The sequence below is a fragment of the Magnolia sinica genome, chromosome 14, assembly GCF_029962835.1.
Source record: "Magnolia sinica isolate HGM2019 chromosome 14, MsV1, whole genome shotgun sequence".
NCBI classification, from domain to species: Eukaryota; Viridiplantae; Streptophyta; class Magnoliopsida; order Magnoliales; family Magnoliaceae; genus Magnolia; species Magnolia sinica.
Window position 1 is genome coordinate 53161372 of NC_080586.1, and position 27352 is coordinate 53188723.

The 27352-nt window shown below is 37.7% G+C and overlaps 3 long non-coding RNA genes across 3 annotated transcripts; all 3 read left to right on the plus strand.

The window, feature by feature from the left end:
• Positions 1 to 2556: 2556 nt before the first annotated feature.
• Positions 2557 to 4317, plus strand: LOC131225812 (uncharacterized). Its single transcript, XR_009161563.1, has 3 exons — positions 2557 to 3512; positions 3677 to 3895; positions 4114 to 4317. It is a non-coding gene; the product is annotated as an uncharacterized LOC131225812 (long non-coding RNA).
• Positions 4318 to 10005: 5688 nt separating this feature from the next.
• Positions 10006 to 12800, plus strand: LOC131225355 (uncharacterized). Its single transcript, XR_009161319.1, has 3 exons — positions 10006 to 11239; positions 11516 to 11630; positions 12389 to 12800. It is a non-coding gene; the product is annotated as an uncharacterized LOC131225355 (long non-coding RNA).
• Positions 12801 to 13595: 795 nt separating this feature from the next.
• On the plus strand, positions 13596 to 15007 carry LOC131225763 (uncharacterized). The gene is made up of 3 exons (XR_009161512.1): positions 13596 to 14457; positions 14540 to 14639; positions 14861 to 15007. It is a non-coding gene; the product is annotated as an uncharacterized LOC131225763 (long non-coding RNA).
• Positions 15008 to 27352: the final 12345 nt, after the last annotated feature.

Consider the following 27352-nt stretch of genomic DNA (forward strand, 5'->3'; position numbering starts at 1 on the left):
TGTATGCTTCAGGATAAGACATCCAAAGAATGAGTTAAATCCAAAGCTCCGGTGGACCCTACCATAAAAAACAATGGGGACAGTGACACCCACCATTAAAAACTTCTAAAGGCCACCGAAAGTCTTCGAACAAGATGATATTTGTGTTTTAGCTTCTTTCATGTCTTTTTTAACTCTTGAACAGGTTGGATTTCAAATAACAATCATGGTGGGCCTTGGGATAGTTTCAACGGTGGGAATCACTCTCCCCACTGTTTTCTATGGTGGGGTCCACTACAGCTTTTTATCTACCTCATTTTTTGGCTCATGCCATAAAATGGTATCTAAAAATGGTGGACAGTGTGGATACAACACATACATCATGGTGGGCCCCACAGAACTTGGTTACGTCACTTCAGTAGCAAGTCTCGCTGCTCAACGTAGCTAATCCGTGTCCGTCCATATTGAATATATGTGGTCTATCTACACCGTCCATCCGTTTTTCCTAAAATTTACGCCCATAAAGGCCCCTACATCGCACGTTTTCCACCATTTCCCCTCTTTCACTCTCTTTCGCCATTGTAGCTCTGAAACGAAGTTTCGAAGCGAAGAACAGAGAATCCATCCGCAAAATGAAGCTTCGAGAGGCGAGGATTTGGAATCCTACCCCTCAAATTCTCGGTACGTGAAGCAAAAATCTTCTCTATTACTCTTTTATTCCGCGAGAATCTACGAAGTCCGCCCATTTCCCCCCTCTTTGGCTATAAGATCGTTTTTGGAAGTGAACGATTGGATCTCGCATGCATTTTCTCTGATCTTCATTCAATGGTTGAAGTGAAGAACAGAGAATCCGATCCGCAAAACAAAGCTTCGATAGGTGAGGAATCGATCTCTTACCCTCAAATTGTCGGGTACGTGAAGCGAAAATCTTCTCTATTACTCTTTTATTCTGCGAAAACCTTCATGTTTCTCCGATATTTAGGTTTTTCCCGGACGATGACGGTCTTTTGAGCATTTCCCGTCATGGAGGCATAAGGGTAAGAGGACGCATGCTCATTAGGCATTTCCCCCCTTTTTGGATGTGATTGTCGATTCGTTCTTGTTGATTCTCCTAGTGTGTATGGGATAGACATGTTGTAATCTTATTATAGCAACGATCAAGGAAAAATGATTTGTCATCATTCTGTTTTTTTGCTTGATTTGATGCTTGGATGTGATTTTAGCTAGTTATTTCACCGTCTTGCTGTTTTTTTTTCTTGATTTAATTTTCAGCACTAAAAAGTGTTGCAAATTAGTTGCTATCTTTGCTTGTTTCGGATTAGAAAATTGCAGTAGCAGTTTGTTGTTTCATTTCCCTTTTTTTCTTTCATTTTTGTTGAAATATTGTGGATGAAATCTGTTATAGATATCTGATCTTTTGCTGATTTTGAAAGAAAGATAAATTAGTAGATCAGTTCCACTTTTATGCAAATGAGCTTAATTATGATGTATTCACGGCTTCCAAATGACATTCTGTAATTTTTTTAAAATTTTATTATTATTTATTATTTTTTTAATTTCTACTTTTAAACTTAGAATGCCTGTTATTTGAATCAGTTTGGATGGTCTCTTGAGTACTGATCCTAGCCCTCAATTTCATCAAGAAACAAAAAAAAAACAGTTCCCAGGTATAAGACGAACTTTGAGTCTTTTTATTTCTTGCATGAATCCTAGGAGTGTAGCGTATCTGTTAGTTGAGATGAAAATGCTTGATCAGTGCCACAGTTTCTATTCGAGCATATTGGGATGTTTTGAAATCGACCAAAAATTAACACTTCAGTGAAAAATGGAGGAAATTACGGAATTCTATTTTTATTTCTATTTTTTCTTTTTGGAAAGGTAAGATTAGTTTGATTTTCTAGTAAACTGTGTCAGTTACCCATTAAAATCGTTAATAGCATTTTCGTTATGTATGTCATATACAATCGAGAGGGTCAAAATAAGGTCTTTAATGTATAAGTGGCTATAGGATGAAGGAATGGCAAGATCAGTGTTGGCTTTGAGTAGAATCCTTGCCTATTCAGATACGACATTTATATTGCATTTTGTGAATTGTCACCAAAGGGTCCTGAGGTTTGAGAAAAGTTCAAGAAAGAATGATCTTTAGGCTAAGCATTGTCTTTTGCTTGAAAGAGGAAAAAAAAAGTCGTCCCTTTCATGAGAAAAGAAAATGTATGAAAGCCCACAAAAGAAAATGAAAAAAAAAAAAAAAAAACTATATTCAATACCTTTGAAAACCATGACCAATGAAATGTGACTCTTGAATCTTGATAATTTGAGTTAAAAAAATCAAGCTTTTCTAATTATTAGCTTCCTTTTTTGGTTGATCACATTTTGATGCAACTTGGTTATCAAGGCAATGGTTAGTCACATTTTGATACAGTTTGGTTATCTGGAGCATAAATGTGTGCACGCATGGAATCAATTTCAAAATTCTGGATATCTTCTTCTTCTTCTTCTTCTTCTTCTTCTTCTTCTTCTTCTTCTTCTTTTTTTTTCCATTTTGGCCATCTCTAGACTATTTTTTTTTTTTATGTGAATAGTAACTCTGTTACTAAAAAATGTAGATCTTTAGCATTGATTAGAGAAGTGCTTATATTTTTTAACAAAACCAGATGGTTATTGGTCTTGTACTTTAATCTATGTCTTGTTATTGATTGCATTTTCTTTGTTATGTTTTGCTTTGTTTTACCATTGAAAGTAACTGAATATTTCTTGTACCCTGGTCTTTAGACTTACACAGAGTATTGGAATGCTATCCAGCACATTTTTTAGGAGTACTCGGAAGGAAGATATTGTAGTTCCTATGGTAAGAATAGTTTTAGGTATTGTTGTTGCATACTTCTTAAATGCTTTTGAATTGTGTTCAAAATTCTTTTCCAGCAGGCTTATTGCTATATTTATGTTGAATGAAAGTAAATTGACTGGATAATCATTTAGGGGTGGTTATGGGCCATGTTTGGGCCATGTCAAGGTCAGCCAGAATCTAACCTATTTACTAATTGAGCCAAAATCAGACTTCACATACATTATTTTAATGCAAGCCGAGGATAAACATCTTATGCTAGAAGTAAGATACATTTTTCTCTACTTGTTACTTTATTAAAAGCATGCCACTATTTTTCTCTACAGTCCAATCTGTTGATATGATGGACTCCCTGTAGATGGGAGATGCACCAAAAATTTGCCAAATTGGAGGATCCTAACAATTATTCTTAAGAGCAGTAACAACCCATGTTCCGAGATTTGTTTTGGGAGATGAGTGTTTGATGATGCAGGCTGAGGTGTATCATTCGTACATGGAAGTGTTACGTGGATATGAGATTTTTAATGCAGATGGAGATATGTGGAGGAAGCAAAGAAAGACTGCAAGCTTGGAGTTCGCATCAAAGAACTTGAGAGATTCCAGTACTCTTGTATTCAGAGACTATGCCCTCAAGCTATCAACTATCTTATGCCAAGCTTTTATACAAAACCAACAAGTAGGCGTGCAGGTCTTTCTCATCTACCCAAGAAACACTCTCTTCTAATGCATGCATATCTGTATTGATGCATGTGGATGTGCGTGTCTTTCTAAAGAGTAATGATCACATGAATCTCATCACATTCAACTCAGTACGTTGTACTTTTCTTTCCCCTCAATGTGTCATGTGTGTAGGATGTCCAGGTAGTGCAAAAAGGTGGGCCCAATCAGGATGAACACTTGGCCTGAAAATTGAACAGGTCGACTCAGCGAGGAGGGCAACAACCAATGATCTGACCCAACATACAGCTGTTGCCCAATTGATGTGTGGATACACCTGTTTTTCATGGTGGAATCCACATTTTGCAAGAAAGAATTGGATGTTCTACGCATGTGCAATTCCCACCGGCAACGGTATATCATGCTAAATTAGCTTTCTGTGCAGTTTTTGGTCTTATACAAAAAAACTTTTGGTCTTATATAAAAAGTTTCAGGATGACAAATAGCCAACATTTGGCAACAAGGACTTTTCCTCAATTATTGGCTTGCCGATGTGCAAGTTATAGATTGGAGCCTTTTGTTGTTGTTGTATAATTTTTGTGATGATAGAATTAGAGTTTCGTGCTTGGCAGAGAAAGGGTTAAGCAGAGGCTGGCACTTTATCATGGGGTGTTGACCATATATATGTAGTTCTCCAATGATGCAGAAGAGACGTTCTCTTGAGCTCTGAATCTCCTGCTGGTATGGAATTATCGAATGCTTGCACTCATGGATCTTGATTGTTTTTATTTCTCCTTGTTTTCCCCTTTAATAGTTAATTCTATAAAATTTTCATGCACCAGAGCCGAGGTTTGTTGAAGGAGGGAGAGCATGTTACTCTTGTCCAAAGCTACAATGCTCAGTTACTGCTGTTGATGATTACTACTGAATATTTTGGCCAGGCATTGGTGAAAAATGCAACAGATGTTATTCTGAATATTCCACAGGGTTGGCACTAAGCAGAACATGCTAAAATGCCATTTGCTTAAACTTCGGTTTTGCAAGACTGGTTATGTGGAGTGCTACTCTCAGTATTTTGTGCTGTTTGATCTGTTTGCAATGGATTCCTATTACTTTTCTTTTTCAGATTTCTTTGAAGCTAACATGTTCTCTGGTGACTGATTCAAGGGTAATCAACAGTGAAAAAGGCTTAGTTGATGCCAATAGAGGCTAAATCCATCTTTAGCCTCAGTTATCCAAACTGAGATTGCTACTCTCATGGCTAAAGGCTTTAGCCCCGGTTCTTGAGAACCAAGGTTAAAAATAGTTTTAGCTTCGGTCGGAGGCAATTGAGGCTAAATTTGGATTTAGTCTTAGTTGGAAACAATAGAGGCTAAAATTTTAATTTAGCCTCATTTTGAGAAAATTGAAGCTAAAAAGGTTCTTTTAGCTTCACTTGAAGAACCGAGGCTATAAAAGTCATTTTAGCCTCGGTTGCTAAAACTGAGGCTAAAGCCTTTAGCTACGGGGGTTTCAACCTCGGTTTGGATAACTGAGGCAAAACCAAGGCTAAAGGCTTTAGCTTCAGCTTTTAACCTTTTTAGCCACAGTTTTGAACCGAGGCTAAAGCCATCTTTTCTTGTAGTGTATGGATGCTATTGTATGAATCTAAGGTACTAAACTTACCGATGAAATCCTATTAACCATGGTACCTTGATCTGCTAAGACTCATGAGCCGGACATGGTAGTATGGGACACTGTGGTCCAGCTGTCGGCCTACGCTGGGGTGACGAGCCTCCCCATAGTGACCAGTGAGCAACTAAACTTGTGAGCCGATTATGGTGGTATGGGACACTATATTCGTGCTGTCGGCCTACATTGATTGGTAACGAGCTCTTTGTAGTGACCTCGAGCATACCTGACTACTGCATTGAGGTGACAAGCCTTATTGTAGTAATGAAGGTATGATAGGCATGCATTGATTGGTGACGAGCCCTTTGCAACAACCTAAAACCATATGATTGTATGAGATTGCCTAGAACTAACGACCCTAGAATGGATCACTGTGTGAAAATTGATATGAGGAAGGTACCTTAGCTTCCCAATCTGGCTGTATGAAAAAGGACTAATAACAACTTGGTAATTATGTTCATACACCGCATTGCATGTGCCTGGAAGAGGTGGAGCACTTGAGGACAGTTGTCATGCGTAACGTAAGATGAAGACGCTGAGGGTGTACAGGCGAGGGTATGCATCATTCTACATACATCCTTGCACTAACAAGAGTAATTAGGACATGTTTGATTGTTCTGCTTTATCATTACTACTTGATTGAATTGATAACATGTTAACCTTTGCTTTATTGTTCCTCTGAGTTGATCACTCACTCCCATGTTCTGGGACGGTGTTTAAACACCAACCAGACTCTGTCTTAGATGCAGATGTTGATATGACCCCTGAGGCAGAGCAGGAGTTCGAGGATGATGAGGCCGCATTCTCTTTTATGTAGTTTTCAGGCGGGTTCTTGTGAGCCATGTCCTGATGCACGGGAATTCTGGATTTTCTTTTGGGAATAGATAATGTCATTTAATGCTTGTATTTTTGATAGCAACACTTGTAATATGACCTGGTATGCATACGTATTTCAGGGACTTGCACATGTACACTTATATTTCCTTAAGTCTTCCGCTTGCGTTCTTCACTTATCCCTGAATTATGTTTGCAGTTTGGTGTAATCTATTCCATGTTTTATGTACTCTTACAGACAACATACATCCATCATCAAATATGTTGCATAAGTGATGTTTTGAAACTCGGGAGCTGAGTCATGCTCGACCCCTGAATTTTAGGGCGTTACACTTGTAAACCCATACCTAAACCCGAACCCGATTTTCTAAACCTAAACCTTAACCTATTCTCAATTCTCTAAACCTATAGCTTATAACCTAAACCTAAACCTTAACCTAAACCTATAACCTTAACCTAAAGCAAAACATATGACCTAAAACCTTAACCTATAACCTATAACCTAAACTTATAACCTATAACCTAACCTTAACCTAAACCTAAAACCTAAACCTTAATTTATAACTAAAACCAAAACCTAAACCAAAACCTAAATGTATTCTCAAATCCCTAAACCTAAACCTACACCTAATCCTAATCTCAACACCTTAACCTAAACCTAAACCTAAAATTAAAACCCAAACCTAAACCCAATCCCAAACCCGAACCCGATTTCCTAATCCTAAACCTTAACCTATTCTCAATTCCCTAAACCTATAACTTATAACCTAAACCTAAACTTAAACCTAAACCGAAACCAAAACCTTAACCTAAACCAAAACCTAAACCTATAACCTAAACCCAAAACCTAAATGTATTCTCAAATTCCTAAACCTAAACCTACACATAATCCTAATATCAACTCCCTAACCTGAACCTAAACGTAAACTTGAAAACCCAAACCTAAACCCGATCCCGAACCCAAACCCAATTTCCTAAACCTAAACCTTAACCTATTCTCAATTCCCTAAACCTATAGCTTATAACCTAAACCTAAACCTAAACCTAAACCCAAAACCTAAATTTATTCTCAAATCCCTAAACCTAAACCTAATCTCAACTCCCTAACCTAAACCTAAACCTAAACTTGAAAACCCTAGCCTAAACCCGATCCCGAACCCGAACCCAATTTCCTAAACCTAAACCTTAACCTATTCTCAATTCCTATAAACCTAAACCTTAACCTAAACCTAAACCTTAACTTAAACCTAAACCTAAACCTTTGACCTAAAACCTTAACCTATAACCTATAACCTAAACTTATAACCTATAACCTAACCTTATCCTACACCTAAAACCTAAACTTTAACCTATAACCTAAAACCTAAACCTAAAACTAAAATCTAAATGTATTCTCAAATCCCTAAACCCAAATCTACACCTAATCCTAATCTTAACTCCCTAACTTAAACCTAAACCAAAACTTAAAAACCCAAACCTAAACCCGATCCCGAACCCGAACTCGATTTCCTAAACCTAAACCTTAACCTATTATCAATTACCTAAACCTATAGCTTACAACCTAAACCTAAACCTCAACTTAAACCTTAACCTAATCATATAACCTTAACCTAAACCAAGACCTATGACCTAAAACCTTAACCTATAACCTACAACCTAAACTTGTAACCTATAACCTAACCTTAACTTAAACCTAAAACCTAAACCTTAACATAAAACCTGAAACCTAAACCTAAACCTAAACCCTAAATGTATTCTCAAATCCCTAAACCTAAACCTACACCTAATCCTAATCTCAACTCCCTAACCTAAACCTAAACCTAAACTTGAAAACCCAAACGTAAACACGATCCCGAACCCGAACCCAATTTCCTAACCCTAAACCTTAACCTATTCTCAATTCCCTAAACCTATAGCTTATAACCTAAACCTAAACCTAAACCTATAACCTAAACCTAAACCTAAACCCAAAACCTAAATGTATTCTCAAATCCCTAAACCTAAACCTACGCTTAATCCTAATCTGAACTCCCTTACCTAAACCTAAACCCGATCCCGAACCCGATTTCCTAAACCTAATCCTTAAACTATTCTCAATTCCTTAAACCTATAGCTTATATCCTAAACCTAAACTTTAACCTAAAACCTAATCCTAAACCTTAACCTAAACCTAATCTTAAACCTATAACCTAAACCCAAAACCAAAATGTATTCTCAAATCCCTAAACCTAAACCTACACCTAATCCTAATCTCAACTCCTTAACCTAAACCTACACCTAATCTTAATCTCAAATCCCTAACCTAAACCTAAACCTAACCTTGAAAACCCAAACCTAAACCCAATCCCGAACCCGAACCCAATTTCCTAAACCTAAACCTTAACCTATTCTCAATTCCCTAAACCTATAGCTTATAACCTAAACCTAAACCTAAACCTTAACCTAAACCAAAACCTATGACCTAAAACCTTAACCTATAACCTATAACCTAAACTTATAACCTATAACCTAACCTTAGCCTAAACCTAAAACCTAAACCTTAACCTATAACCTAAAACCTAAACCTAAATGTATTGTCAAATCCCTAAACCCGAACCTACACCTAATCCTAATCTCAACTCCCTAACCTAAACCTAAACTTGAAAACCCCAGCCTAAACTCGATCTCTAACCTGAACCCAATTTCCTAAACCTAAACCTCAACCTATTCTCAATTCCATAAACCTATAGCTTATAACCTAAACCTAAACCTTAACCTAAACCTATAACCTTAACCTTAACCAAAACCTATGACCTAAAACCTTAACATATAACCTATAACCTAAACTTATAACCTATAACCTAACCTTTACCTAAACCTAAAACCTAAACCTTAGCCTACAACCTAAAACCTAAACCTAAACCTAAACCCTAAATGTATTCTCAAATCCCTAAACCTAAACCTACACCTAATCCTACCACTACCAAAAAAATGATCAAAGGCTACGGACTATGATAGTTTTTGGCTACGGATATAGATCGTAGCTATGTTGCTATGGCTTAAATCCGTAGCTAAAAGCTAACACCAGCACTCACACCTACAACCTTAGATTGGCCCATAAGGGACTATACAATACACATTAAAATATGAGCGCTCCTTCTAGGGCGTCTATTCATTTTGAAAGAGCATTTTTGGGCAAGAGCCCAAAAGAGGAAGTAGTTTGAAGGCTCAAGTGGACCACATGGTAAGATATAGTGGAGATTAAACACCTACTATTGATCAATGGTGTGGTTCAAGTTGATTGTCGAATCACCTATATTTTTGAGTCAATCCCTATTAAAAAAGTAAAAATTTAATGGACGGATTGGATATATGAAATGTATCACGACGGATCCCACAAAGCTGCCCTTAAGAGGGTCGTTCGTCCATGACCATTAAAAATGTATGTAAGCGGATGTGAGGTAAATGGTTACGGTCATGGCTTTTCGGCTTTTAGCTACGGATTAAAACCGTAGCCAGGGCATAACAGGTAAAAATGCGAAAACTCTTCCCGCGCTACCGTTTTTCTTTTCCCCCCTTGCACGAAACCTTTCATCTCCCTCCACTCCAAACCCATTCCACATCCATCTCTCTCTCTCTCTCTCTCTCTCTCTCTCTCTCTCTCTCTCTCTCTCTCTCTCTCTCGATCTCCCCTCTCACGAACATCTCTTCTCTCCCTAACCATCCTCTCTCTCTGAATCTCATGAAGACTTCCCTCTCTAATGCCATAATCCACGTCCATTTTAGGTATGCAAGAATGATTTTCTTCTTCTTCTTTTTTTTCTCTCTTTTGAATATTTATATTGCTGTCTTTTTTTTTGTGGAATTGGATTAGGTTTTTTTCATATATTTTATTTTTTTTTATTTTAGGTTTTTTTTTCTCTTATGAATGATATAGATGTTTTAATGGCTCTCTTTTCGCCCTTCATTTTTCTTGAAAATACTCTCCCTCCCTCTCTCGTGAGTCCTTGCATCAATGGCATCCATCTCTGAGACTTCCATCTGGTTTAGATCTTCGTTACAGCAAGCAAATCGGAGTCAGGTAGTTGGAAGGATTTCCAGTTTGAGGTTGGTCTCTATTGGCAAGGTGAAGAATGTCAACTTCCCATCTCTGCGGACCTCCTGATTCTAGATCTGTTGTGTGGCCAAAAAGGAGACAGTTGACAAAGTCTGTGAGATTGTGAGGAAATAACTATGCTTGCCTGCCGAGATAAGTTTTTTTTTTTTTTTTAAGAAGAAAAGGTCATGAAAATTATGTCTCATGAAAATTATGCATATATACCCACTTTGTGAAGAGAATGGAGATCTCATGAACTCTTATTGGCTGAAGATATGGGACCCAATCCTTAAATGATGGGACCCATTGGTTACTGCACAAGTCCTAAACCTAGAAACGGGTGGTTTTAATTGTTTTGTCAGTCCTCAACTCTTCAACGTAGTATTTTTGTTACATTGCATTGTTATTTATCATTTTCGTATGTATGTTACCCATGTTAAAATTTGAAACTTTCAGATTATATGACTTAATTGTTGAAATTTTATACATCAGTACTATCGAACATTGCCAAAATGACGAGGGGAATATCATGAGACTAGTGATCACATTGGGAGAGGTTTTGTTATATTTTCTGTTATTCCTTGTAATGGGGATCCTGATACCCTTTTATAAACTTCAATCCACAACCCCAACAGTCAATCATCAACTCTCCCAAGGTGCAATGGTCTTCATTTGGGAAATGTTAATTCACTTCACAATCTCATAAGCTCAGTTGGCCACTCAGAACAGAGGCCATTGCTGCACAAGAGCTAGAATATACAAACATCAGGTATTCAAACATTCCACTATTTTAACCTTAACTTGTAGCTGACTGTAGTTTGGATCACAGCTTAGATTATTATCAGATTACACAGGTAGTTTATAGCAGAGTTGTCAGAGGGTCTGATGTAACGTGTCACAAATACGTTCCTAGCATGGTTGGGCCAAAAGAAAGTCTCTGTATGTTTTGTTCTTACTCTATGTTATTTGACTATTCATGTATTATCTTGATTGTTTTTTGAAAGTTTTGAGTTTGTTGTTTATTCCATGCAGGAACCTGCATCAGAGATACAGGACAAGATTTTATTTATGATTAATAATATTTCATCTTTAAATATGGATGTGAAAGCAAAATAATTTAGTGATTTCCTGCGAGAGCGGTACTATCCATGATTTGCTCAGTATATGGTGATGAAAAGGTGAGAGAAATCTTATGAATAACCTTTAGTTCATAAGCTGATTTTTACTTTACTGGGACATTATATTTGCTCAGTATATGATGATGAAAAGGTGAGAAAAGGTTTCTTCTAGTTAATCACTATCTTTGGAGTGTTCGAATTTGAGCATCGATCGATTTAGCTAAGTGTATAGAAACCAACACATGTACATTGATGCATTTGGCCCCAAAGTCCCCATATCTAGCTAATTAGTATTTGCTTCACTTTGAGTTTCATCCAACTATATTCTTTGTGAAGGACCATCAGAATGTGAGATTACTGTGGCATGACTTGAAGAAAGGTGATTTCTATCATCTAATGGCAACTCCAAAGTCCTTACACTTATCATCTAGGTCTTGCCATCCAATAATATGTACGGTTCATCATGTGCTTTCTCACTTTTAGCTTCCTTTCTCCTTTAAATTTGTGAACTCTAGTGTAGCCAATAAATTAAACCTTTGAAATTTGTACTTTCTATATCTAGTGACAAGCTTTGTACCACAACAAAATATTGAATTTTGGAGCATAAAGTGTTACATCTACTGAGGAAGTTGTGCTCTTGCCCCATGCGAGCTCTAAGCTATTCATTAGTTGGGCCCATCAGTGTTATGTGCTGCAGCATGATCATCAGATGGTCCACATGTGTAGCCATTGATGAGTTTCAAATATCATCATTTTTTCCATATATAATGTGGCCCACCTGGTGCTAGGCCTGACCTGATTTTTGGTTCGTGGGTAATTTGTTGGGATCTACCTGGTGAAAAGCCTGGATCCCACTTGTAGGTTTGGAAAAGGGGAGCTACCTGCTGTTGGGGGCTGCGTTGAATTATAGTCAGTGCTCTTGCCATTATATAAACTGGAATAAGAATTCCAACAGTCCTCAACAATAGCAACTGTTTGTCAGAGAAAAAAGACAGGATCAAAACATTATAATTCAAGGATGAATGCTAACATCGGATGTTATCTACACTTCCATCAGGTGGGTCCCATCACTAACATGCCCTGGCCCAAAAATCAGGGCAGTCAGCTCATCAAGTGGACCACACATGCAAATTTAATGTGGATTGTTGCTTAACAATGCAGACCCAAATCCATTTCCTAATGTGTTAACAAATAACAATGCAAAAACAGGTTGGCCCCTATCTTTATGGAGACAACAACACAAGGCTCTTCACTTATTGGACTGTAAGTTTATACTTCTTTCATTTTTAAAAATCTTTTATTACCCTTTATTATGATTCATGTTTCCTTTACGAGTGATGAGCTCTCTCAAATGACATGGGTTATTTGTATTTTATTTGTTTCTATTGGAAGTTAGGTCTCAAGTAACATGGATTTTTTGTGTCTCTCATTTTCTTTTTTGCTCCCTTTTCTTCACTCCCTGTAGTAACATGTGCATGTACTCCTTTTCTCCTTTTTAGAGGTTTTGACTACTCATTTTCCTTTCTATTATGCAACTATAACACCAATCGGCTTTTCCACGGTCACAATTCCATTTTCTAAACCTTGCTATGTTAAATTTTTTCCTTCAAATCAGTTAGTGATTTTTTTATTTTTTATTTTTATTTTTTACTGTGTATTGTAACTCTTTTTGCAAAAAAATAGTAAAGTGATTTGGTTGATCTCTTGTTTTGGTTAATATCTATTAGATTGCCATGTTGTTTGTATGGAAAAAAATAATTTTTTAAACTAAAAATAAAATTGAGTTGAATTCTAAGATTGCAAGTGGCCAAACCGGGCATACTTGGATGGTTAAAATGTAAATCATATGTTTTTTTCTAATCCATTCTATTACCTAGTCTTTTAAACATTTTCTGGCTAAGAAATTATGGGACTAATTTTAAGTCTATGATGATGATGATGATCCCAAATCTGATTCATGTAAAAATCTTTGTTTGGTTATTTTTGCATAATGGGTGTCAGAGTTCCACTTCTGCATTATATAAGATTGTTCTGCCCTTTCTTTTTGGAAATCAATATTATGCTTACATTTTAAAACCTGGATTGCATTTTGACCTGTTTCCATTATTAAATTACTTCCAAATGGTTCGACCGCGCGTAAATAATTAAAAAAAAACTTCTGATGTCTAGTTAAATAAACATATAAAATAATCTCTAATTTACTCTTAACTTGTGAAAGAAAAGAATCAAATAATCCTTTGATCAGAGGCTATGAAATTATCCCCGGGTCTTGAGTACAAGTGGCGCAAATGGTTTGCTGATCCAGAGTCTAATAGGCCCATAGTGCATATGTCATAGAACTGTTACCGATTCTCATTTTTATTCTGAGATTCTCTTTAATTCTTATGCTCAAATGGTTCAGGGGAGAAAACTACCTACTATTGGGCTGCTTCAAATGTGTCGGGTTCTTCCTTCTAAACATGTGCTGCTCCTACTTCAAATCAATAATTCTGCTATTGATTTGAAGACTGATGTTGTGGAAAATGTTGCCCGTTGCTTGGATACCAATAAAATCTTGTGTTTCTTGGACACCTAAATAAATCTTGCAGACTGACTTTAGTAGTCAACACTAAGATTGCAGAGAGAACTTATTTTCCTATAATTTATTTGTGTCGGTACTTCAAAAAGATGTGTATCATAATTTTATGTTGTGACCTTTAGTATAGAAGTCATACTTTGATCATATCTTCTTTCTGTTTCTAGGTACCATAGGTTATAATAGAAAGTCAACACTAAGTCATACTCTGATCACTTTGATATGATGGGACTAATTGTGGTTGGACCATGTTCCAACAATCCTCCAGATTGGAAGATCCTAGCTAGAGAATATTTGGTCTGTTGCTGGTTGAATGGGAACCATTGTTATTTCTCTTAATGATTATTTATTTATTTGATGGTAAGCTTGGCTTGAAAAGCCAAGTCCTCAATGTTGAACAGTAGGCTGCCTTTCGTTTGGGACTCAAACCCTACTATGTCAGACCATTGTTGTATTTTTTTTTTCCTAAACCGTTTATGTATAGGTATGGTTAGGATGTGTTTGGATGATGCCTGTAAATGGGGTTAACTGTAAATCAATGATTTACAGTTAAATGGTTTATAGTCTGTGTTTGGATGCTGAAAATTGCCTGTAAATGCTTTTCTACGGCTTGCAGGTTTTGACCCTTCCACTTTCATGCTTGATTAAAGTTCTCCTCTACCCTTTAATTTTACAGATGGTGGAAAAGATATTTTATTTGATAGTATGTGTTGTACTAATGTTCTGCATTTTTGGAGTCATATCATTTCTAGCAGGCTTATGTTTTTTAATGTTGTAAATTCCAGGTTGTATCATGGTGATCCAGTGCTAAATCCTCTTACACCTTGGGATAGACCTCCATTGAAAAATATTTTCTGTATACATGGGATAGATATGAAGACTGAGGTAATGCCATTTTATTTGAATAATAATCATTTCTAAATTCTTCTTTATTTTTTTATTTCTATTCATAATTGTGACTTGTGGTTTCAATTAGACATTATTAATTAAAGTGCTTTGCATAGAAAGTTGTTGATGTGATCATTATTTAATTTGGCTTATATATGAGAATTTTTCATGCGTCAATTTATTGCATGCTACTTTTTGGCTTTTTTTCCTTTGTGCAGGATTTACATCACTTCAGCCTAAATTTAGACCATATAGAGGATTTGTTTTTTTTCTTTTTTCTTTTTTTTAAAATTCAAGACCATTTTCAATTTATTGTAATAAATATTATATTTCTTTTATTGTGTAGTAATATAAATTTTGTTTAAGATTCAGTTTTAATTGTATTGCATCATTTTTTATGTTTAAACTAATTATACTGATGTAGCTTATACCCGTTATATCTCACAGTTATTGTAATGACCCTGAAAATTTTGTGCTAATCTTTCCCTAGTAGTTTTTTGGGGTAATTAGCGCTATACTCGATTGCTTGTGAAATTTGCATCAATCACTTTAAATTGTATTTGCATGACTCAAAACCTGTAGATTAGTTAGCGCTATGTTACTCTGAAATCGGGATTCATCGCTAAAGCCAGTTGCTCTTAGGATATTTTGGAAGTTCTGGATCGGACCTGGACCACGCGTCGAAAGTCCGATAGTGATGATTTAGGCTGTTGCGGTCACCATGTTGGGCTTGACCATCACCTCAAAAATCAAGTCTATGTGATGTTCTGGGTCGATTTGTTTGAGTTCGGAGTGAAGAGTGTGAGAACGGTTGGAAACTTAAATAAGATTTTATGAAATCTGAGTCGTGTCACTTGCGCGACAATTTTAAGCAATCTGACTATTAGTTCTGACCCAATTTCACCCTCTGATCAGGGAAGATGGTCCAGGCATGTCCTTGTGCTTGTGGACCTGATCGAGATTCAGTGACCGTTGAATTGAGAGTGGTCCGCCACGGCTGATCTGAAGATCCGATCGGTACGAAAACTCAGCTTGATCTAGATCCATAGTCAGTGAGCTTAAGTCCGACCTTTCATGGTAATAGGCCCACCGGAAGTGCTTCGTTGGATCGTGAGAGGCCGATTTTGGTTATACCCTAAGTATACCTTGGCCCTGGGGTTATTTTCATCAATATTAGGCCTATTTATAGACCTTAAAACCCTAGCTCTCTTTTCCATACGAATTTCCTAACCCTAGCTAAGAAAGAGAAAGGAAAAGGGAAAGAAAGTGAGAGAGAAGTTGGTGAAACATCTTAGATTCTTTCCTGTTCTTCTTCATCCTTAAACCTTCACTTTTGAATCGTTATTCCGGCGATTCTGAGTTCATCTTTGGGTAAGTTAACCTAACCCTAATCTGTGTTAGAGCTTAGAATAGTCTTTATGTGTTGTAGCTCATTTCTATTCTTGCTTTAGGTTATCTTGTCGCTGTTGACGAAGACATATCGTCTGAAATCAGTTCGGTATTCTTTTCTAGCTTAAGGTGTAGACTTTAAGTGTATAGGTTATGGTTTTCAAGGCTTTCAATGTCAGTTAATGGTTTGTTCTTGCTATGGATGAGATTTCACATGCCAAATGTTGTGTTTATTTTGCGTTCCTGATATGCATGTGTTATATTGAGATTTGTGTATTCTATGTGTATGTATAAAGTACCGTATGTGTATAAAATATGAACCTGTGTTTGGCATGATTATTTGTCGTGTACTTATGCTAATTGTATGTGCAACAACTCCTTGGTAAAAGGAATTGTCCAAATGTGTGTATTTCAACATACGTCATGTATGTTGTATTATGTATTCTAAGTGTTTTTAGAAATGTCTGAATGATCTAAAGTGTGATGTACCAACCTAGTATGGGCGTTGAGAAGTGATTCCCAACTCTCCCACTAGTGTGTATGATTTCCTTCATGTAAGTTACATTCCTTGTTGTTTAAATTCAAGTATTACTTATGCTTACATTCATGTTAAGTTGATATTCTTCAAATGCTTGTGTACCACATGATTTGAGTTGTTATTCCTTTACTGTTCTACATTCAATACGAATATCTGTGGTAGTGTAATGTGTGTGGGACTATGCATTAGTCCAGAAAATCGGTAATTAGCCTTAAGATCGTGGCTGAGGTTGCTTTCGCCACGTAGGATGTGATTAGACGAACCCGAGATGTATTAGAGTTGTCGGCAGTGGTTTGGCCATGCGGAGTGTTTGCGCACTCTATGTCGTTCAACCCAACGTGCGCTCATACTAGTCGAGTTCGTCAAGTAACCCGCTTGTCCGATGTATGTTCACCATGTATGGATGCTACTGTTTGAATCTAGGGTACCCAACTTACCAATGAAATCCTATTAACCATGGTACCTTGATCCGCTAAGACTCATGAGCCGGACATGGTGGTATGGGACACCGTGGTCGAGCTGTCGGCCTACCTGGGGTGATGAGCCTCCCCGTAGTGACCAGTGAGCAACCAAACTCGTGAGCCGATTATGGTGGTATGGGACACTATATTCGTGCTGTCAGCCTACATTGATTGGTGACGAGCTCTTTGTAGTGACCTCGAGCATACCTGGATACCACATTGAGGTGACGAGCCTCAGTGTAATAACGAAGGTATGATGGGCGTGCATTGATTGGTGACGAGCCCTTTGCAACGACCTAAAACCATATGATCGATGAGATGTCTAGGACTGACGACCCTAGAATGGATCACTGTTTGGATGGTGATATGAGGAAGGTACTTTAGTTTCCCAATCCTGCTGTATGAAAAGGACTAATAACCACTTGGTAATCATGTTCATGCACCGCATTTGCATGTTCTTTGTAGACGTGGCGCACTTTGAGGCAATGTCATGCGTAACGTAAGATGAAGACGCTGAGGGTGTACGCGTGAGGGCACGCACCATTCTGCATATATCCTTGCATTAACAAGAGTACTTACGACATGTTTAATTGTTCTGCTTTATCATTACTGCTTGATTGAACTGATAACATGTTAACCTGTGCTTTATTGTTCCACTGAGTTGATCACTCACTCCCACATTCTAGGGCGGTGTTAAACACCCACCAGACTCTGTCTTAGTTGCTGATGTTGCAGATGTTGATGCGACTTCTGAGGCAGAGCGAGAGATCGAGGATGATGAGGCTGCTTTCTCTTTTATGCAGTTTTCAGACGGGTTCTAGTGAGCCTTGTTCTGATGCGCGGGATGCTGGGATTTCTTTTGGGAATTAAATGATGTAATTTAATACTTGTAATTTTGATAGCAACACTTACATTCCGACCTAGTATGTGTATGTATTTTGGGGATTCGCACATGTACACACATATAGTTCTTTAAGTCTTTCGCTTGCTTTCTTCACTTATCCCTGAATTATATCTGCACTTTAGCTTAATCTATTCCATGTTTTATGCACTAATACAGTCAACATACATCCATCATTAAATATGTTGCATAAGTGATGTTTTAGAACTCGGGAGCTGAGTTATGCTTGACCCTCGAATTTCAGGGCGTTATAGTTACAATAAAGTAGGTTGCTTAAAGGGGATGATCTCATGGATCACTTTTTTCGAATCCTCATGGTAAACTTTTTCCGTGGTTTTTATTATGCTTCCATGAGAATCCTCCAGACCCTCACAATTGTTAAGAGTTTTCCTTTTCTTTCTACCTATAATTTCAGGAAATTTCTGTGTCCAAGAAAAATAAGGTGTGACTTTCATAGATTTGGATCCGTCAATATCAGTTACTTCAGTGGTAGGAAGGGTCCAATTAGTCACCGTGGTTTACCATATGCTCTCATCCATGAATTTTAAAAAAAATCCTCATTCTGGCTTTCCAATTGGCATAATTGGAGCCATCAAATTGTGGTGGCCTAGTGACTGAAAGACTATCAAAATTTGACATCTTAAAAAGCTCAGATCGATTAGCTAAGGAAATAAATCCAAAGAAAATAATTAAAACGAGCTATTAGTCTTTAATACCACTTGAAAAGGTGAGCTAAGAGTCCTAAAGGGGGGTGAATAGGACTATACCAAATTAAAAATAAACTGCGGAATTTAAACAAATATAAATAAAGATAGCACTAAACAATCCCACAATGCAGAATGTAAAACAACCTCAAGTGTACAAGTATTGAGAGGTTGATACAGATGTTATTATAAAGACAACCTTACATCAAAAACCAATGGCTTATGATAGGACAACCTGATTCCCAGAATGGTCTATGTATCAAAAACTTAAACTGATACAGAGGAATAAAGAAATAAATAGCAAAGAAAGAAACTATGCTATTACAACATTCCCACACTTATATAAAAGAAATTACAACATTCTCCACAAATGCATAAAGGGAAATTACAACATCCATAAAATAAAATAATCAATCAATCACCACAACCAGAAATTCTAGTGGTTCGCTTGCGTGTACACCAACTGTTTAGAAAAATAGCCACACAACTACTCCACTCCTAATATCCTCACACAGTGGATATTCGCGTTCACTATGAAATAGGTTTTTCATGGTTCACCTAAAACCCTCACAATTGTGTCTTTCAAGTAGGCTTACACAATTTAAAAACCCCACACTCTGAGTTTTCTGGATCACCTCAGACAAACCAAAAGAAAGAGATTTTTCTGGCATGATTTCAAAGAAACCAAAAGAACGAATTTACAAAAACTGTAAAATACTTATCTGGATATTCTCCTTTTAATGCAACCCGGTAAAACCAATTCGGAGTAAAAGTTCAATATAGATGTTCAATGTTCACACTCTCTTATGAAATGGTTCTAGGTTCTAAATAGATTTTAAATTAAATCACCTTGGGCTAGCTTGATTTGATTTTGATTCCAAGAATTGGAAAAACTTTAATCCCTCTTTCAAATAAAATTGGAATGTAGAATACAAAATCAAATGCAGAAAGCTAATTAAAGAGAATCTAAAATGAGTACTAAATAGCTTAAGAATATCACTAACTTATCTCTCAGAGTGGTGTCTTGATCTTACTTGAATTGAATATCAAACTTTGAAATTCGTGCTCTATTTATAAGTGCAGAAATCGTACCTTCGATGGGTCCAAAGGTTGGCTCAATTGGTTGAAGGACCAACAAACTTTTAAAAATTTGCGTGCGATAAGATAAGACTGTTTCACAACTGGTCGAAGGGCCTACTCGACCGGTCGAGTCCTGTCCACGATTGGTCGTGTGGGACCATTTTTAATTGCTGGACTTTAAATCGAGCCTACAGGACTGGTCGAGCACTGTTCACACGACTGGTCAAGCAGTCTCCAGGACTGGTCGAGCCAATAACAAAAAATTCTAAAAATAAGTAACAAACTTAGGACTGGTTGAGGATTTCTTGGACTGGTCGAGCCAGTACTAGAACTCGTCGAACATAGTCTACGAGTAGTCGAAAAACAGTCTATGCACTTATAAAGTGACCTAATTAAATTATATATTCAAAATGACATATCCTATGGTTAATCTAGGGTCATTCATACCTTGTAAGCAATATATGAACATTGAATCTTCTTTTACTTCAGTTGATAGTTGCTCTTTGAAGTTTACAAAGCTTGAGATCTTGACATATGATGAAGCTTGAACTTAAGACTTTTGAAGCTTGAATTTGACTAACATTGAAGCTTGAGCTTGAGGTTCAAAGTAAAGAACTTTGTCTTGACTTGGATGAAGCTTTGAAAACTTGAACTATTGAAGCTTGAAAGATTGAATTAACACTTGGTGTTGTTCTTAAACATGAACATGTAATCTTGCATTTGAAGTTCTTGAGGTAAAGAACTTTGTTCTTGTACATGAGATGCACAGTCTTGAATATGTAGATGCGCTACACAAGACACAGATTAAAGGAGGTTTTGGCACTACAAAATTTGACAATCATAGGAGTTAGAAACCATAGCACTTGCACAAACTTCTTGAAAGAAATAGAAATACCAAAAAGTAAAAGTGAAGTTAGTGTTCCATTAAAGTAAAAGAAAACCTTCATCCATTAATTTGCAGACTTTAACCCTGGAAAATATTAAAAGAAATAGAAATACCAAAAATGTGAAGTTAGTGTTCCATGGAAAGAAATCTCATCATCAGGAAATGTACAAATCCAAATAAGCACATGAATCTAAACCATTCCCCACAAAATGTTTTGACAACATCAAGCTCCTTCAACCTTAAGCGAACTTCAAGTGAAATTTGTGTTGGTAATACATTGTTAAAGGATATATGGTCAAAGCAGGTTGAGAGTAGAGAAATAGTTCTTGAAAAAAAATAGAAGGATTACTTGTAAAGGGGCAATATAGATCCAAAATTGGTTTTAGGATTATTTTACATCAGGCCTTCTGTAATGGTCATATGAGAGCAGATGTCCACTAAGTACAATTGACAAAGGAAACAAGTAGGAATTCTCCGTGAATGAGAAACCGCCAATCACAAATCTCCCAGAATGACAAGACTAGATGCTAGTAGCAATTTGACCAACGACACACTTGCTCTGTATCTTAAGAAAGATAACTAAGCGTTCTAAAACACAATGGGGCATAATCTGGCAAAATAATGGAACAGAGGATAATTTCAGTTCTGACGTAAAAGCCTATATTAAATCATACACCACAACAGCCATGAGATCATTTGATCATAAATATAACTGCAGATATCAATATTTGTTATATGTTTCCATCAACACGAAAAATGCTTATATGGATCTATACATTCTCATAGGAGATCTGATTTCAAGAGACAACCATAAGCAAATGTGACAACCACTGAGACAAACCAACTTGATATCAAAGCTTTGCGTTCATAAAAGGGCAACAAAGAACCTTCAACATACCTATACAACTCCAAACACAGATCCTAACAAACATGAACTCATTTGATCCATTATAGATTGAGATCTTGCAAACAGAAATCACCATTAATGCCTTTTTAATTCCATAATCCTAATAGGATTGCTTATAAACAAGTAAAATGAAATCAACCCAAAGCCCCAAACTATAAAAGAACAAAACCACACAAAAGCTACGTATGTGTTTGTTTCATCCCATTGTAGATAGACCATGTCTCAAGAAGCTCCCAGATTATAGGTCTGTGCGTGGGCCAGCATGGTGTGTATATCTCATCAAACCCGTTCGTCGAATGTTACTCCCATAGATTTTTTTTTAAAAAAGTCTGAACCTAACTCCAGCAAGCCATGCTTCGCTCAGTAAACTAGAGGTTTTAGGTATAATTTTACATTGTTCCTTGTGTCACACTATACATATAGTAACCGATGAACAGAGTGAATTTCACACATATATTAAGGTGGCCCCCAAAGAATTGGGGGTGTTTCACCCACTGCGTGAAACAGGCATGGTATACCATTCCAGTTGGTGTTTGGCTATAGAACCCTCACTTTTAGGAAGTAGATATATCCCTATGGCACGATGTGCCCTAAGCTCTGTAAAGCCCATAGTAAAATATGCATTTTGTCCACATGAACAAGTTGGATGGCATATGAACATCTTAGCAGGGTCTAAGAAGGTTTCAGCAGTTTCCATTTCTATCTTGACTGTCCCTCGGGGTGTGGCTCATGTGAGTTTTGGATCTAGCTCATCTTCTTAGATCACAGCCAAATTCATTCTCAATGCCGCAAGCATCTGCACAAACCCTGAATCTCTGAAACCCCCTCAAACTCCTAATCCAATTCCAAAAAGAAATAGAGAGAGAGAGAGAGAGAGAGAGAGAGATCTAACTATTCAAAGGAGAAAAAAGAAGATAAGCAGTTTTGCATACCTAAAATGGAACAAAACGGGACACGATCAAGTAGTAGGGACGCGGATTATGGTGTGAGAGAGGGGATGGTTAGGGAGAGAAGAGGGGTTCATGAGAGAGGGTTTGGGAGATCAAGATAGAGGGAATGGTTAGGGAGAGGAGGGTTTGGGTTTTTTCTCACGAGAGTGAGAGGGTGAAGAATATTTTAGTTTTTGTTTTTTTCACGAGACAGGAAAGGAGAGAAAGGGACCCGCACACTGTTTTTTCACATTTTTTTACTTTTATAGATTTAATCCATAGCTAAAAGCCATATTGGTCAGTAGCCTTTACGTGATGAGTTGGAGACGAGCGATCTTGTCAAGGGCTTTGTGGGGCCCATCGTGATGTATTTCGTATATCCACTCCATCCATTCATTTTGATTTTTTTTTATAGAGAACGACCCCAAAAATGAGGCAAATCGAAGGTCCAATTGAACCACACCATCGATCAACAGTATATATTTAATCTCCATTGTTTCCTACAGTGTGGTCCACTCGAGCCTTCGATCTACCTCCTTTTTGGGCTCTTGCCCTAAAATGAACTGTCAATGGATAGACATATTAGATGGAGCACACACATTGTAATGGGCCTCGTAGAGTCCCTTACGGGGCTATCACATGCAGTAGTTATGTGTGGTGGGCATTGACTTTTAGCTACGGATTGAAGCTGTAGCAAAATAGCTAGGTTTATGTCCATAGAAAAAAAAACTAGCATGGTCCATAGCCTTTGATCATTTTTTGTAGTGCCTGTCGCCCCTTCTGCTGCCGTCGCTTCAAACCCGACAGTGGTGCTAGAAGTGGTCGAGGTCGCCCCAACAAGGGTGGCGGCCCTTATCGACGAAGCCCAACCCTCTAAGGTTCGGGAGGAGCTTATCTCCAAGGCTTAGTCCCCCACAGCTCGAGCTCAGGCAAGCAGTTCAGCTAATCGCCAAGGGGCGAGGCCCAGGGTCTGCATCCGTTGTGACAGAGGGACTCCTTTCGTGGATAGCTCAGCATGTTCCTGATGACAAGCTCACTAAGGTGATGGAGACACCCCCGGATGCCGCTATAGATCAATTGGCTGTGCTCTTCTATAAGTTAAGGCGTTTCCTTTGTTCCGTACTAGTTGCCTTTGGTACTTAGATTTTTTCTGACATGAATCTCTTTTTTTTCCAGTACACCCCAGTCGTCTATTTGCTCATCCCAGGATGTTACGCGTCAAGGAGGAATGTAAGGAGGTAAAGGCAGGTCTTGTGAAGAAGACCATCGAGTCCGAGCAGCTCCAATCTACTCTAAAGAAGTCTGGGGAGGAGCTTATAGCTCCGAAGATCCAGACGGAGGTTCTGGCTGAAGAGGCCCAGAAGAAGGAAGCTCATGCGAAGGCTGAGCTGAAAGTGATGCATTCGCTTATGAAGGAGGCCCGAGAGAAGGCCGTCAGGTGAAAGGCTAAGATGGTTGAGGTGAAGGTCAGTTTGGGAGAAAAACTGACAGAAGCCAAGGCATCCTTGCAGCTCGAGTAGCGGTGGTAAAAGAGTTCAGAGCCTCTAAGGAGTGGGTAGAGGAGAAAGACTTTCTCTACAACCTTAGGTATGAGAAGTGCTTCGAGGATGTTAGGGGGTTATTGTGAGATCCCGATCTTTTGCAACATCACTCGTATTCACACGTGTTCCAACTCACACTGTTGATAGACCATACACTACACCCTAGTGCACCTAAAAAACTCACCCAAGTGATTTATTTTGGATGATCTTAAGACCTTTATAATGTGGACAGCGTCGTTGTTGCGATCGTAATGGTGAAAGCCGTGTGTCAATCCAACGCTCCCTTATTGAGATATGACCCATCAAATGTAATGCCCAAATTATGTATCCAGTAACACAAGCAATCTTTATTATGCTAGGCCCATTGGACTTGAGCCCATTTGGTCCTAGAGCCCATTTTTAGAACATGAAAATTACCAACAAATAGGACAATTGCAACATGACAAAATAAGAAGCTAGCATATATAAGACAAGCACTATATGACAAAATTGGATTCTATACCAAAACTCATTGTTAGCTCTCTCCCCATGTCTTAGAAACTAATCATAGCCTATGTCCACCTCATCCTATACATGCATCTAATGTATGTCTTGATTTGTGCCACATTACTTCAAACAACTAATTGCAACATTCCACTTCATCATCCACCATGCATCACCTACAACCCATAACCCTTATCTATCCATTAGCCAATGCATGTCTAGATTTCTTTCACCTTAGCCAATGCATGCTTAGCACCATCCACCTCATCCATCCACTACCCATACCATACATCACATTCTACCTCACTTTTAGTATCAATGAGATCCCATAAATTTGTCATATCATCTTGCCACCTCAACCCCCAATTCCCTATATAAGAGTAGGAGCTCTCTTGCACTTATTCTTTTCCTATATTTAGAAAATTTTTGAGATTTTAAGAGAGAGTGAGAGAGAGTGGGGGCAAGGTGTGGCCCATCATCAAACCTAAAGGGATTGGACCACACATCATCATCCAACCATCCATCCATTGAGGTGAGTCTACACCCCTCCTCCCATCCTATTCATCCTCCTCTTTCTTCCACTTTTTATTTTCTTGATATTTGTAGGTCCCACTGGTGTGGAGTTCTTGTGTGCATATTTTTATGGCTATGGTGGTCAGCAAAGTGGCCCATGTCAGTATGGTCCACCATGATGAACATTATACCCACACCCTTCATAAGTAATCTTGTTTTTGTACCTGGATAGCAACTTCTAAAAATCATATAAAATTAATCATGCAAAGATAAAAATTTAAACTTGGTAATGATATAAAACATAATATGAACTAACTTAGGACCAAATTTTGTAGCCATCCAACAGTCCAATCATCCGTAACATCAAGTTTACTTGGCTGCTGTCCAGCAGCACATGCAGGATTCAGATTTGCCTAAAACAGACCCATTTTTAATTCCTTTAATGAATATAATAAAAATATATGTTCTATTAGATTCATAGAAAATCGAACCAGCTTTCCAATGGTATATTATAAGCCTCAATCGGAGTTCGGATGGCTGAGATCTTGGCCTTATACAAAAGATGTATTTGAGGATTTGTTATAACCATTCTTGTTTGGGCCATATCTGTGATTCCAATCGTTAGATGTTTTGATATTTGCTCTTAACTTACTTGAGATAGTTAATAATCATATGTATGGTCCTTGTGATCAAATTCTTTCATAATAAAAATTTTAAAAATTTTGAACTGACAAATACTTCCATAAGGATAAATCTTAAATTGTTTTGTATGGTCCAGATGGATCCAAGGCTCTGCATGGTTAGAAACATATAAACGGCCTGAATGACTTGTTCCTAAACTATCCATTGGATTAGATCTTCCAATAGAGAATTTGATCATAGAGATTTGATCATTATATTTCAAGTGCTACTAGATGTGTATGTTGGATATATGTTGAACATAACATTCATCATCTTATTGACCCACTTGGGTGTGGGATCACTTGTGAGTTATACATTTTATTAGTTCATCCAATCTGAAAACCCATGTATATTTTTGTGTGTCTCTTATTTATGGTTTGCTAGCATGTGGGCCCCACTTGTCATTGGATCTATTTCATTTCCTTTACACTTTCTGTTTGCTGAAATTTTCTAAGTACTTGACTGTATTGCATGTAGGCCTCTTTAACACCTTGTAGTGGGCCCCACACTCTGTAAGGGCCCCACTTTGGGGGATGTTTAATCCTTATATAAGTGAGTTGGTATGTCCTACCTTTTTGTCAAGAATGATCCGTAAGTGTTTGAAAATTGGGCCCTAAGTTGTGAGACCCCATTTCTGAAAACTGTATGATTATGTGTTTTGTACCAACTTTGGGCCTTTGTAGTGAACCACACTAAATAAATAAATCATGTTTTAATTGGGACAAATCAGACCTCACATGATCAGGGTGTGGATCCCAAAATGGGGCAAGGCACGGTTGTGCAGAAAATTAAAATACCTATGTTTGGCCCTATACCAAATATTATGTGTGCGCAACCAGTTGGTCCCAACTTATACTTTTTGAAGTACATATATAGTACAACCAAGGGCACCTAATGGGACACTAAAAGGTGGTCCCCTGTGATCATGGGATGTACTCAAGATTGGGCCAAAACTAATTCTGCACTATATTTCCTGCACAGTTTCCCAAGTACCCATGTTTAGGCCATCATCGTAAATTGTGTTCACCCAACTAATGAGTCTTGCCTTATAATTTGTAAAGCTCATACATAGAGCTACCAGGTGGTTATTTTCTTTCACCATATGTAGGTCCCACGTGATCATGAATCTGACTCTAAAATGACCCAGAACCAACCCTGCACCAAAAGTCTGTTTTACATAGAATTTATGTGGGGCGACATCGGTGAGGTCCACCACCTTCCCAAAGCATTTAATGCAGCATCTAAACTCTGAAAAATAACTCTCAGACATTGTTAGGCTTAAAGACCTTAAGTAGGCCATTTGGTATGGGCTATCTTGTATGGGCCTTACCTTTCATGTAACGAGGCCCACCTGACATGTTTTGTAAATGGGTATTGTATAACTTATAAATATTTGGTGGACAGATCTTGCTGTCTAAATGTTCTCTTAAGATATACGTGGCCTTGAGCCCATCTAAATGATGCAAACCTAAGGCCCAAACGGGCCCATTACTAAGAGAAATCGTTGGGGAGTGAGAAACTCACAATTGTAACATTCCTTAAGCTTGTTGGGTAGGCCCATTGCCTACTGGGCAGTGTGCCTTTCTTACTACCTCTAGTCAAGTGGACCATGCTTAGAGAAACCTATTTTACAATACATTAACTGGATAATTAGGCATTTTCTTGGTTTGTTGTGTATTTAGCTATTGGGCCTAATA